We start from the raw sequence: 14,292 nt of genomic DNA, 5'->3' as shown, positions 1-14,292 counted from the left end.
GTTTGTGAGAGGGAGGCAGCTCTTTTTGAACGTTAGACGGGTATTGAAGGTGGTTATGGCACCGGTGGAGGGAAAGGAAACAGAGATGATTGTGGCATTGGACGGCGAGAAAGCGTTTGACCGAGGGTACTTAATAGCAGTTATGGAGTGGTTTGGGATTGGACTAAGATTTGTGGACTGGGTAAAGTTACTATATAAAAGGAGGCAAGGGAGAGTGTCCGCACAGCTAGAGATACTTTTCTCTCCACTGTGGGACTAGGCAGGGATGTTTTATGTCCCCCCTACTGTTTGCACTCGCGATTAAGCCTTTGGCCATCCCATTAAGAAGTACGGGGGTATGGAAAGGGATAGTGCCGGCGGGGGGGGGGAAAGAGAGAGAGAGAGAGAGAGAGAGAGAGAGAGAGAGAGCGCGAGAGCCAGAGCGAGAGAAAAAGAGAAAATAGGACGAGGATGAACCTGCTCTTTGAGGGGGTAGAAGGGCAGCAAATCAGGTTCATATGTATTGGTGCTGCCCGAAGCTGGAAGAAATTTTTTAGGGTAATCTCTAAAGTGGTGCATGTGAAACTGGACGCGGGCCTTGGGAGGCCCATATTCGGGATGTCGGACCAGCCGGGGTTGGGAACAGGTGTGGAGGCAGATGCTGTAGCCTTTGCCTCGTTGATTGCTCGAAGGCGGATCTTGTTGGGATGGAGAGCAGCCTCTCCACCCTGTGCCCTGGCATGGTGGGGGGACCTGTAGAATTCTTGACTCTTGAGACGGTTAAGCTTGAACTGAGGGGAAGGATGGAGGAGTTCTACAATTCATGGGCGTTTATTATTATGCACTTTTGAGAATTGGATTACATCGAACATTTGGGGGGGGGGGGGGGGGGGGGGGGGACTATATGTTTTAATGGTGAATATGGGCAATTCCTTTTTTGAAATAAATTTAAAATATCCAATTTTTGTCCCCCAATTAAGGGGCAATTTAACGTGGCCAATCCACCTACCTTGTACATCTTTGCGCTGTGGGGGTGAAAACCATGCAGACATGGGGAGAATGTGCAAACTCCACATTGACAGTGACCCAGGGCCAGGATTCGAATCCAGGTCCTCAGCGCCGCGGTCCCAGTGCGAACCACTGTGCAACATGCCACCCCATGCTATGGCTGATTCCAGATTCCTTCCTGTTATTTGTTTATGTTAACACACAGGCAATTGTTTGGGAGTAGGTGGGAGGATGGGATTGTTGTTGTTGATATGGGGATTGACATTATATTCATTACTGCTTATTGTTGGTGGGTGCAAATTTGGGAGATAATGGGGAAAAAGGAGAATAAAAACCTTTAAAAAAAAAATCTCTTTTGTCTTGCCCTGACACAGTTGTTTAATATGTTTAAAGGATTCAATAGTGTAGATAAATTATTTCATCCAAAATCAAGAGAGACGACATATCCTTAAAATTAGGTCATTTAGGAATAAAATGGGTGACCACTTTCGCCACACAAATGCTCACAGAAGTTTGGAATTATCAGGCCCAGGAGACTAGATTTTGGGACAATTGGAGATTTCAGGGCAGAGTAAATACTTTTTTTTTTTTGCGAGGTAAAGATTTCAAAGCATGGGAATCAAGACCGGGAAGTGAAGTTCAAGAAGGGATCAACCATGATCAACGTTGAAACAGGCTCAGCAAGTGGCTACAGGAACAGTAGGTGGCCAAGTGATAAATCTACACTGTGGGACTAGGCAGGGATGTTTTATGTCCCCCCTACTGTTTTTGCACTCGCGATTGAGCCTTTGGCCATCCCATTAAGAAGTACGGGAGTATGGAAAGGGATAGCGCCGGGGGGGGGGGGGGGGGGGGGGAGAGAGGAAGAGAGGAGAGAGAGAAGAGAGAGAGAGAGAGAGAGAGAGAGAGAGAGAGAGAGAGAGAAAAAAAGAGAAAATAGGACGATGATGAACCGGCTCTTTGAGGGGGTAGAAGGGCAGCAAATCAGGTTCATATGTATTGGTGCTGCCCAAAGCTGGAAGGAAATTTTTAGGGTAATCTCTAAAGCGGTGCATGTGAAACTGGACCCGGGCCTTGGGAGGCCCATATTCGGGATGTCGGACTAGCCGGGGTTGGGAACATCACAAGGACACTGGTAAAGAAGTAGAGGAAATATGAAAATGGAGCATATTTGGAAATTTGGGAGTATTTTAGTGATGAGAGGGTGGTCACCAATGATAATAGATCTGCACATGAGGACCAAACGGGGTTTGTGAAGGGGAGGCAGCTGAATTACAACGTACGGCAGCTTCTTAATGTTATGATGATGGCGCCGGTGGCTGGGGAGGCGTAAATAGTAGCATCGATGGATGCGGAGAAAGCTTTTGACAGGGTGGAGTGGAGTTACCCGTGGGAAGTGCTGGGGAGGTTTGGGTTTGATGAGGGATTCATCAGCTGGGTGAGGTTGCTGTACAGCGAGTGTGTTGACGAACGGGAGGAGGTCGGAGGACTTCCGGCTTTCTCAGGGGACGAGGCAAGGGTGCCCCATGTCTCTCCTGCTCTTCGCGTTGGCGATTGAGCCCTTGGCCATGGCGCTGAGGGATTCGAAGAACTGGAGGGGGATTGTGAGAGGAAAGAGGAGCACTGGTTGTCATTGTACGCAGACGATTTACTGTTGTACGTCGCGGATCCGGCTGGGGGGATGCCAGAGGTGTTTAAGATACTTGGGGACTTTTTCGGGCTACAAGCTCAATGTGGGGAAAAGTGAGCTGTTTGTGCTGCACCTGGGGGACCAGGAGAGGGAGATAGGGGAGCTCCCGTTGAAGAGGGCAGAGAGGAGCTTTAGGTATCTTAGGGTCCAGATAGCTAGGAACTGGGGAGCCCTGCACAGGCTTAACTTTGAGGCTGGTGGAACAGATGGAGGAAGAGTTCAGGAAGTGGGACGCACTGCCGCTTTCGTTGGCGGGCAGGGTCCAGTCGGTTAAAATGACGGTGCTCCCGAGTGCCTCCCCATATTGATTCCGAAGGCTTTTTTCAAAAGGGTGAATAAGAGTATTCTGGGGTTTGTGTGAGCGCGGAAGGCCCCGAGAGTAAGGAGGGTATTCCTGGAGCGAAGAAGGGAGGCAGGTGGTTTGGCACTGCCCAACCTGTGTGGGTATTACTGGGCTGCGAATGTGGCAATGATTCGCAGGTGGGTGATGAAGGGGGAGGGTGCCACATGGAAGAGGCTGGAGGTGGAGTCCTGTGTGGGTACGAGTTTGGGGGCATTGGTGACGGCCCTGCTTCCACTCCCCCCGGCAAGATATTCCACGAGTCCGGTAGTGGTGGCGTCCCTCAAAATTTGGGGGCAGTGGAGGCGGCACAGGGGGTAAGTGAAGGCCTCAGTGTGGGCCCCGATATGGGGCAATCACCGGTTTGCACCAGGGAGAATGGATGGTGGGCTTTTGAGTTGGCAAAGGGCAGGCATCAGGCGGATGGGGGACCTTTTGCTCGATGGGAAGTTTGCGACTTGAGGAGTTGGAGGGGAAGTGCCGCCCGCCCCCCCCCCGCTCCGGGAATGCTTTCAGGTATATGCAGATTAGGGAGTTTGTTAAGCGGCAGATGGCGGAGTTCCCGCTGCTGCCACCTAGGGGGGTGCAGGATAGGGTGCTCTCGGGGACATGGATCAGTGAGGGGAGGATCTCGGCGATTTATCAGATGATGCAGGAAGAGCAGGAGGCCTCGGTGGAGGAGCTGAAAGCGAAGTGGGAGGAGGAGCTAGGGGAAGAGATTGATGATGGGACGTGGGCGGATGCCCTGGGGAGGGTGAACTCGTCCTCTTCTTACACACGGCTCAGCTTAATTCAGCTGAAGGTGCTGCATAGGGCGCACATGACCTGGGCCAGGATGAGCCGGTTCTTTTGGGGGGGGGGGGGGGGGGGGGGGGGGGGGGGAAGAGAGAGAGAGAGAGACAGATGCGGGAGGTGTTTGGGAGGCCCGGCGAACCACACCCACATGTTTTGGGCATGTCCGGCGTTGGAGGGGTTTTGGAATGGGGCAGCGGGGACTTTGTCCAAGGTGGTCGGTTCCAGGGTGGAGCCGGGCTGGGGGCTCGCGATCTTTGTGGTAGCATCGGAGCCGGGAGTGCAGGAGGCGAGAGAGGCCGGTACACTGGCCTCTGCGTCTCTAGTAGCCCGGCGTAGGATTCTCTTACAGTGGAGGGACGCAAAGCCCCCGAGCCCGGAGGCCTGGATCAATGACATGGCCGGGTTCATCAGGCTGGAAAAGATTAAGTTTGCCCGGAAGGGGTTGGTACAAGGGTTCTTTTGGCAGTGGCAGCCTTTTCTCGATTTCCTGGCGGAGAGGTAGAGGGTGGTCAGTCTCAGCAGCAACACGGGGGGGGGGGGGGGGGGGGGGGTCGGGATTTGTTAAGGGCGTTTATTTTTGCAATGGTGTGTTTGCTATATTTTTTTTCTTTCTTGTATTGTTATTAGTTATTAATTTATTACTTTGTATTGGGGGGGGGGATTTCTGTTTCGTTTTACACTTTGTTTACTTTAACTGTTGGGAGAAAATTTGTTGTTGAAAAATTTGAATAAAAATTACTTTTTAAAAAAAAGATAATAGATCTGCGTAGGTTTCAGTCATTATTAGAAACCCAAAGGGAACCCTGTTAGAACTGTTACCCATTGATCTGAGAAAAGACTTAAAGTTTGTTGATAGCAGCTTGCAGTAATTAGGACTATAGGCTTTGATGCAACAGGGAAATGTGCCCATGTGTGAAAGATGTCTTTCGCTGTAGCTGGATGAAGCCATGCCCTTCAGCTGGTACAACACCAGGGCCATGCATATCATCTAAATTCAGATTATGAATTTATTGCAGCAGAGATTAAGTCATCATTCAGGAAACATCAGAGGCCCATGAATTGCCACAAGGCAGCAAGTTCATAGAATCCCTACAGCTAATAGAGCAAAGATACAGTTTAGAATACGTACATACTTTATACAAGGCTGGGTACAGTTCTTTACTAAATTCAGATAAAATACTCATTGGGTAAGGGTGAACTTAAGCGACATGACAGAGGTTCAAAAACGGGAAGAGATTCTTTTTTGGATTGATAGTATAAACTATAAAAAGAATGGCTATGGGCATTGCACAAATAAGAGAATATAGACAGCAAGAACTATTTATTTCCACAGATACCTGACAAATTTCCAGAACACACCAAGAATAACATCTAGGATTTGGCTGCCACTAACATCTGCATGGTCACTGATGATTAATTTATACATCAGCCTTCCAAGGTCCTGCAGAGTCAAGACCAACCGTAATTCAACTGATGAAAAGGAGAATGCAGATTAAATTCGCCCCCCCCATTTCAAAGGCACATTCGGACCCAAATTCTACAAAAAAAAAACTAACAGGATAGGCAAGAGTCTACAGTACAATAGGTTAATTGGCCCAAAAGGATTATGGCGCTGTTTATGTTTAATATGATTGGAGAAGCTAACTGGGGTTCTTCGCAGAAGAGGAGATTTGATAGAGGTATTTTCAACAGCAAGTGTTAGGATCTGGAATGCACTACCAGAGTGTGAGATGAAGATATATTCAATGATGGTGTTCAAAAGGCTAATGGATAATTATCTTTAGAGAAGATTTGCAGGGCTACAAAGAAATTGCAGGACACTAGGACTAGCTAAGTTGCTATTGGATAGTTGGCATGGTAAGACAGAGTGAATGGCCTCCTTCTGTGCTGCAACCATTCCATGTAGCTTGGGTAAATAAATTTCTCCTGAACAGATTAATGATGGTCTTATATTTGTATCCTTTGGTTGTGGACTCAAAAAATGAAAACATTTGCCCCCTTCAAACACTTCCATAATCTTAAAGAACACGCATTGGTCATTCCCCTTCTTCCAGAGAAGAGCCCTGGTCTGTTTAGTCTTTCCAGGCAAGTTATAATTCTCTGGCAGCAAAGGAGCCTTCCAAATCCTTTTTGCATATTCTATATCATTTAGTTAAATGGCAAAACAATTGCAATTTGCAATGTTGAACTGGCTTCAGTACATAAGATTCTTTGAAATAGAAGCTCAGGAACTTGGGAGTTGTTAAACTTGGGTGTTAGAATGCAATCACAGATAAAGGTTGTAATTACAATGTGACATGTTAACAGGTAACTTACTTTGTGTGCAGGCAGAATAATTTATTAATGGAAACCGTTGACAAGATTTGCAGATGGAAAGTCGAAATATATTTATGAATTTTTAATATAAATTTAGAATATAAATATCAAACAATTATTACATCTCTGAAAAATGCATATTTTTTCCAACTGTTTAAGTCATCATTGCACAATCCATGTGCACGTTCCCTTGGCTGCAGAAAAATACTTTCCTACTGTACTTCGGTACACGTGACAATAAATCAAATCAAGATCATAACCTCAGCTCTCACTTTCTTGCTCCTTCCTACCCATCGGCATTGCTTCCCCCTTCCACCATTTGTTCCAGAAGCAAGTCGTGGTGAGGGGTGGCTGGGTAGGGAACAGTGTTGGGTTATTTTCACTGCGTTCATTTTAATGGTAGGTAGTTGAGTAGGAAGTTGCTGTCAGTGACATTAAAGGGACTGTCACTGCACCTGGGCACTTGCAGGAAGTGCTCCCCCTAGTGTTACAGTATATAAACACAATCTTTTCTGAACTAGAGCCTGATGATGAGTGCACATCAGTTTCAAATCCTCTCAGAAAAACAACAAACTCTGGCTCTTATGTCAAGAAACAGGTGGTATCTTTTCAAACTTCAACTGAGGGATCACTCATCATATAGGAATTTAAACATGAATGCCTGGGGGAGTGGCACAGGGTGCAGTGGTTAGCACTGGGACTACAGCACAGAGCCCGGGTTCGGATCCCAGCCCTGGGTCACTGTCCTTGTGGAGTTTGCACATTCTACCAGTGTCTGCGCGATTTCACTCCCACAACCCTAAGATGTGTAGAGTAGGTGGATTGGCCACACTAAATTGCCCCTTAATTGAAAAAAATGAATTGGGTACTCATATAAAAAAAAACTGTTTAAGCATGAATGCCTGCTTTTAAAAAAAAGGAAAGTTGAAAAATATAAAATTATGGGTAAAGGCTAGGAAACAGTAATTAGGATTGTTCTTTAATGCAGGCAGTTGTTATATTCAAACTGCTTCCTCCATTAGTGCTGCAAAATATAAATCCTAAGGGCAGCACAGTGGTTAGCACTGCTGTCTCAAGGCACAAGGTCCCAGGTTCAATCCCGGTTCTGGGTAACTGCAGGTATGGAGTTTGCACATTCTCCTCGTGTTTGCATGGTGTTTGCCCCCACAACCCAAAGATGTGCAGAGTAGGTGGATTAGCCACGATAAATAGCCCCTTAATTCAAAAAATAGATATAGATATAGAACAGTACAGCACAGAACAGGCCCTTCGGCCCTCGATGTTGTGCCGAGCAATGATCACCCTACTCAAACCCACGTATCTACCCTATACCCGTAACCCAACAACCCCCCCCATAACCTTACTTTTTAGGACACTACGGGCAATTTTAGCATGGCCAATCCACCTAACCCGCACATCTTTGGACTGTGGGAGGAAACCGGAGCACCCGGAGGAAACCCACGCACACACAGAGAGGACGTGCAGACTCCACACAGACAGTGACCCAGCCGGGAATCGAACCTGGGACCCTGGAGCTGTGAAGCATTTATGCTAACCACCGTGCTGCCCACATGCTACTGTGCTGCCCACACATGAATTGGGTACTCTAAATTTATTTAGTTTTTAAATATAAACCCAAAAGATAATACTATTGTCTTCATTCAAATTTTATAATCTTCGAGAAACAATGCAGAGCTTTCACACATCAAGTCCTGCAACCTTTTTCACATTTCTGGGGGGTGAGGAGGCTTTGCTTGCGGTTAGCATTACCAGAAGGTGGTGGCACTGTAGCACAGTGGTTAGCACTGTTGCTACACAGCACCAGTGACCTGGGTTCGATCACTGTCTGTCTGGTGTCTGCACGTTCTCCCCGTGCCTGCGTGGGTTTCCTCCAGGTGCTCCGGTTTCCTCCCACAAGTTCCTAAAGACGTGCTTGTTAGGTGCATTGGACATGCAGAATTCTCCCTGTGTGTACTAAAACAGGTGCTGGAGTGTGGCGACTAGAGGTTTTTCATAGTAACCTCAGTGCAGTGTTAATGAAAGACTACGTGTTACACTAAAGATTATGGATTATAAATCCCTCATTGTTCATGTACACAGAAGCAGACCAGAGGACAGTAGTGGAACCGTTGCTCTGTACTACATTGGCAATTACAGTGCATAATATGTCACATAATAAAACATAATCCATGATTGAGGTCCCCTTCATTTGGTCTTTTTAAAAAAAATTTTTTTTAGCGAGGGCAGCAGGGTGGCCCAGTGGTTAGCACTGCAGCCTCAAGGCGCCGAGGTCCCAGATTCGATCCCAGCTCTGGGATACTGTCCGTGTGGAGTTTGCACATTCACCCAGTGTTTGCGTGGGTTTCGCCCCCACAACACAAAGATGTGCAAGATAGGTGGATTGAACACGCTAAATTTCCCCTCAATTGGAAAAAATAAATTGGGTATCTTAAATTTATTTTTTTTAAATTTTGCTGCACCAAATTTCTCCCCCCAATCAAGGGGCATTTAGTGTGGCCAATCCACTTAACCTGCACATCTTTGGGTTGTGGGGGGGCGTGAAGCCACGCAGAGAAATGGAGAATGTGCAAACTCCACACAGCAATGACCACGATCAGACTTGGGTCCTCAGCTCCATAGGCAGCAGTGCTAACCACTGCCACTAATGTGCCACCCCTCCCTTCATTTATTCTGACGATGATCTAAAATGTTAACTGACCCCTTTCCACAGATGCTGCCAGACCAGTTCAGTATTTCCAACCTTTTTTGTGTTTATTTCACTTGCGTATGCCATGGGATTGTTGTCCCTAACCATATTGAGCTCTGAGTCAACAAATGTCTTTATTGAATTAGCAGTGAGTCATCTAGTCAGTCCAGTTTCCACCGCCAATAACAAAGATGCCATTTGCTTTCTCTCCATACAGATATCAAACAAATTACTGAGGAGTCATACACCAGACTCAAAACCTTTAACTCTATTTCCACAGATTCTGCCAGACCTGCTGTGTTTTTACAGCATTTTCTGTCTTTTACTAAGGCACTTACTGTAACTTCAATCCACCCAACTTCCTAAAAAAAAACAATTATTCATTCCACCAGCCTGATAGTGGTGGCTGTTATGCTTCTTGAAAGAATGCTCGAAGTATTCTTTAAGTTAAAGGATGGTTTATTGTGCTCCACAATAAGTTACAGAATTGCACTTGAGAATATACTGCTCTTCAATGTTCTGCAACTAGGCCCAAAAGACTTGCAGCCCTGAGCTCAACTTCCACGTCCTGCCTCCTTAACCCTCCGGTCCAAGTGGGCGAGGGCGGGCCTTCGGCGTCCCTCTTATATGTCCCCGCGCTGCCCCCTGGTGGTACTTCCATTTCCCATCAGCCCCTTCTGTACACACTCAGGCGAGGATCACTACATCCCCCCTTTTCACTTTTTTTTTGTAGTTGCAGAGCTGTAACTAAACACAAATGTAGACAGTTAGGTTTATATACACACGACAAGGCAGGGCAATGCAATTGTCAGTCCATGCTCACAGGTTCAGACGGTTGGGTGCACGTCTGATCCAGGTAGACCTCCTGAGTGGGCATGGAGATCCAGGGTCTTCTATGTCCATTTGGACACCTGCTGCTGGAGTTCCAGGATGCTGTATGACAGCGTCCTGTAGATCTAGTGCGTCCTGCAGATAGAGTGTTGGAAATACCCATTGACGAGGTGTAACTTTTAGAGGGTCTCGGCGATTTCGTCGAAACATTGTTCCATCATCAGACTGCACTATGTAGGATCGTGGCGATACTTGGCGGAGGACCAATGCCATTTTGGACCAGCCCCCAGCCGGGTGTCGCAACCTCACCGTATCGTTGATTGCCAACGGTTGCAGTACTTTTGCCTGCTGGTCATAGTGTTGCTTTTGCACTAGACGTTGGTGACGCATTTTATCTAGGACAGGCGAGTGATCGGGATTGGTGAATTGTAGTGCCGGTAACGTTGTCCGCACATCTCTGTTGAAGAGCATTTGAGCTGGTGATAGTCCAGAGCTCAAAAGGTGACGATCGGTATGACAAGAGGGCCAAGTGTATGTCGGATTTTGAGTCCGTAGCCTTGCTGATGAGTTGTTTGATTACGTGGACACCTTTCTCCACCCTGCCATTTGATTGCGGAAAGTGTGGACTCGACGTTATATGCTTGAAGTTGTAGTTCTTGGCGAAGTCCGTCCACTCCCAGCTGGCAAAACAAGGACCATTGTCGGACATGACCGTCCGTGGGATGACATGCCTGGAGAAAGTTTCTCCAGTCAATGCCCGCTTTGTCCCATGGTGACGTGGCCATCTCATGCTGCTGCAGTGGCTCCTTGCATTGTGCCGGTTGATGTCTTTGGCACGTGTCACAAGTGAGCACCATGTTTGTTATGTCCTCATTAATCCCTGGCCAGTAAACAGATTGTCGTGCTCTCCTTTTGCACTTTTCGGCACCAAGGTGCCCCTCGTGAATCTTGTGGAGGATGTCCGCCCGGAGCGCCATTGGGATGACGATTCTGTCGTTTCGCAGTACAATGCCATCGACCACGGATAGTTCAGTCCTGACGTTTTGGAACTGTGGGCACCGCCCATTTGGCTAGCCATGCTGAAGGTTGTGTATGACTTGAAGGAGGGTGACGTCCTCCTGTGTTGCCTGACGAATTTGCTGCAGCCTCTCGTCCGTTGCCGGGAGTGTCTCCTTGCACCACCGTGCATGAGCTTCCACATCATTGATGGAAGCCAGTGGCGGGTTGTCAGCATCCATGGCTCGTGATAATGTGTCAGCTATCACAAGGTCCTTGCCAGGGGTGTAGACCAGCGTGAAGTCGTACCTTCGCAACTTCATCATCATGCGTTGTAGGCGTGGTGTCATATCATTTAGGTCTTTGTCGATGATGTTGACCAGCGGCCTATGATCAGTTTCCACGAGAAACGTGGGGAGACCGTACACATAGTGGTGGAATTTTGTCACGCCTGTGATTAGCCCTAGACACTCCTTTTCTATCTGTGCATACCTGCACTCTGTGGCGGTCATCGCTCGTGAAGCGTAAGCCACTGGGACCCAGTCCGACTGGTCATTCTGTTGCAGTACCAATTCCATGTTGACTGGCATCAGTGGAGATCTTGGTAGGTTTTGCCGGGTCAAAAAATGCGAGCGTTGGAGCTGCCATCAACTGGTGTCTCAGATCATCCCATTCATCTCGGTGATCTTGGGTCCAGGCAAACTCCGTGTCCTTCCTGGTCACGTTCCTCAACACCGCCGTCCGTGCTGCTAGGTTCGGTATGAATTTACCGAGGAAGTTGATGAATCCCAGGAATCTTAGAACTGCTTTCTTATCCTGTGGTCTCTGCATGCTCTGAATTGCGGCGATCTTCGCAGCGTCCGGCTTCACTCCGTACTCTTGATATTGTGTCGCCCAGGAAGGTCAGAGAGGACTGCGCAAAAGTGCACTTGGCTTGGTTGAGCTTCAGTCCAAAGTGGTGGATCCGCTGGAAGACTTGCTTCACCCTCGCAATATGGTCTTCCTCTGTCGTTGACCATATTATGTCATCCACATAGACACGGACACCTTCAATGCCTTCTATCATCTGCTCCATAATTCTGTGAAATATTTCGGATGCAGATATAATGCCGAAGGGCATCCGATTATAACAGTACCTGCCAAACGGCGTGTTGAAGGTGCAGAGCTGGCGGCTGGACTCATCGAGCTGCATTTGCCAGAAACCCTGTGAGGCATCAAGCTTGGTGAAGATGCGTGCTTGTGCCATTTCGCTCGTTATCTCCTCTCGCTTGGGGATAGGGTAGTGTTCCCTGCGAATGTTCTTATTCAAATCTTTGGGATCTAAACAGATCCGGAGTTCACCAGACGACTTCTTAACGCACACCAGCGAGCTGACCCAGTCAGTCGGCTGTGTGACTCGTGAGATGATGCCTTGAGTTTGGAGACGTTGAAGTTCAGCTTTTAGCTTGTCCCGCAATGGAGCCGGCACCCTCCGTGGGGCATGAACGACCGGTATGGCATTCTCTTTGAGCAGGAGTTTGTATGTGTAGGGTAGCGTACCCATGCCCGAGAAGACATCGGGGTACCCGCTGAGTAGCAGCTGTATGTCATCGGCAATGCGTGATGATTCAGCCGCGTGCATGAAGATCCTTTGAATTAGCCGCAAATCCTTGCAGGCTTGAGCACCTAGCAGTGAGGATCTTTTTTCATCTACAATTTCAAATCGTAGTCCTGTTGTGACCGTGTTGTTGGCAACTTGTAGGTGGCAGGATCCCTTTGAGGTGATCAGGTTTCCGTTGTAGTCAGTGAGCTTGCATGCGGCAGGTAACATCTCGTGCGTCCCTGGGACGGCTGCGAGGTCTTTGCTCGTCATCAAGTTTGCTGAGGCTCCCGTGTCCAGCTTGAACGTGATGGGGAAGTCATTGACTCGCACCGTAGCAGTCCATTCGCTTGCGGAGTTGATGGCATGCACGTGTCGAGGTTTTTTCGTCAGCTCCTGTGGTTCCGCTGTGGCGTTTATGTTTCCAATGCTGTACGCATTCTCCCAGGAGTTGAATTCTTCGTGGTCGGAAAAATTGTCTTCGGGTGCCGGAGTGTTCATTACATCAACTGTGCGGACCTTCAGGTTTCCGTGCCGTTGCATTGTTGAGTGATATTTGGCTGTGGACTGACATTGGGAGGCGAAGTGATTCATTTTTGAACACTTTCTGCACCTTTTTCCATGAGCAGGACATTGCCCTTTTAAATGGGAGGAGCCACAATAATGACACATCATGACGTCATGCGTATGTTGCGTTCGCGCATGCGCAGTGCGGTTTTCAGTCCGGGGCCGGTATTGCGAGAAGTGTGCATGCGCGTACCGATCACTTCCGGGATCGCGTCTTTCGGGATGATGCGCATGCGCAGACAGGCCGGAGAACGGAAGAGACGGCCTGTGAGGAGAGGTCACCATCTTTATATCTGCCTCGTGGTGAGTGTTTTGCAATGAACGTCTTTCAAATAGCTCCAGTACCTGCTGCTTTTTCTGCTCCTGTAGTAAGCATTTATCTATGGTGGTTTTAAGTGTTAAATCGTTTTGCAGTATTAGTGATTCTCTTAGATTTCCGTCGGCAAGACCATAGATCAGCTGATGAGTGAGTTTGTTAAGTTGCAGCCTTGTGCTAGCAAGCGTAGATCTGTCACAAAGTGGGAGATAGTCTCCCCGTTTTTTTGGATTCTGTGACGCAGGGTGAATCTTTCAATTATCTCATTGGATTGAGATTTACAGTGTTCATCAAATTTCGCGACTATCACGTGATACTTGGTTTTATCTTCAGTATCAGCATATGTGAAAGAGTTATAGATGTCTACCACCTGCTGGCCTGCCGATCTGAGTAAAAGTCCAATTTTTCTGTCATCGGTGGCTGCATGTAAGTCCTGAGCTGATAAGTACATCTCAAACTGTTGTTTAAACGTTTTCCAGTGTAATTTAACTTATCTGTAGTTCTCATTGGCCCTGGAAGTAGCGTGTGTTCCATTGTTTCGGAAGGTTGTCTGGAGTCGAGAGGCTGCAAAGTCTGGTGGCCTGCCTGTTGCTGTTGCTTTTGCTGGCAGCGCTGGTTCCTTCTGTTCAGAGAAGCCACTCCTATACCATGTTATGCTTCTTGAAAGTTAAAGGATGGTTTATTGTGCTCCACAATAAGTTACAGAATTGCACTTGAGAATATACTGCTCTTCAATGTTCTGCAACTAGGTCCAAAAGACTTGCAGCCTTGAGCTCAACTTCCACGTCCTGCCTCCTTAACCCTCCGGTCCAAGTGGGCGAGGCGGGCCTTCGGCGTCCCTCTTATATGTCCCCGCGCTGCCCCCTGGTGGTACTTCCATTTCCCATCAGCCCCTTCTGTACACACTCAGGCGAGGATCACTACAGTGGCGACTCTTCGGATCTGGGGCCAGTGGAGGAGGCATGTAGGGGGGTGGGGGGAGAGCATCGGTGTGGACCACAATCTACCGCAACCACCGATTTGCCCCAGGGAACATGGATGGGGGGAGGGAGAGGGGAAGAGAGAGAGAGGTATCGACTGTGGAGGAGGGCAGGGATTGAGGGAATGTGGGATCTGTTCCTGGAAGAGAGCTTTCCAAGCAGGAGGGTGCTGGAGGAGGAGCTTGGGC

General features: G+C 48.1%; 1 protein-coding gene across 2 annotated transcripts in view; it reads right to left on the bottom strand.

Moving 5' to 3' along the window:
- kif11 (kinesin family member 11) overlaps positions 1-14,292 on the bottom strand; it is an 85,058-nt gene that overhangs the window by 63,972 nt on the left and 6,794 nt on the right. The window lies entirely within an intron of this gene.

Source organism: Scyliorhinus canicula, chromosome 16, assembly GCF_902713615.1.
Source record: "Scyliorhinus canicula chromosome 16, sScyCan1.1, whole genome shotgun sequence".
In the NCBI taxonomy this organism is placed as follows: Eukaryota; Metazoa; Chordata; class Chondrichthyes; order Carcharhiniformes; family Scyliorhinidae; genus Scyliorhinus; species Scyliorhinus canicula.
Note: the sequence above shows the minus strand (reverse complement) of the source record. Positions and strands in the feature narration are given on the sequence as shown.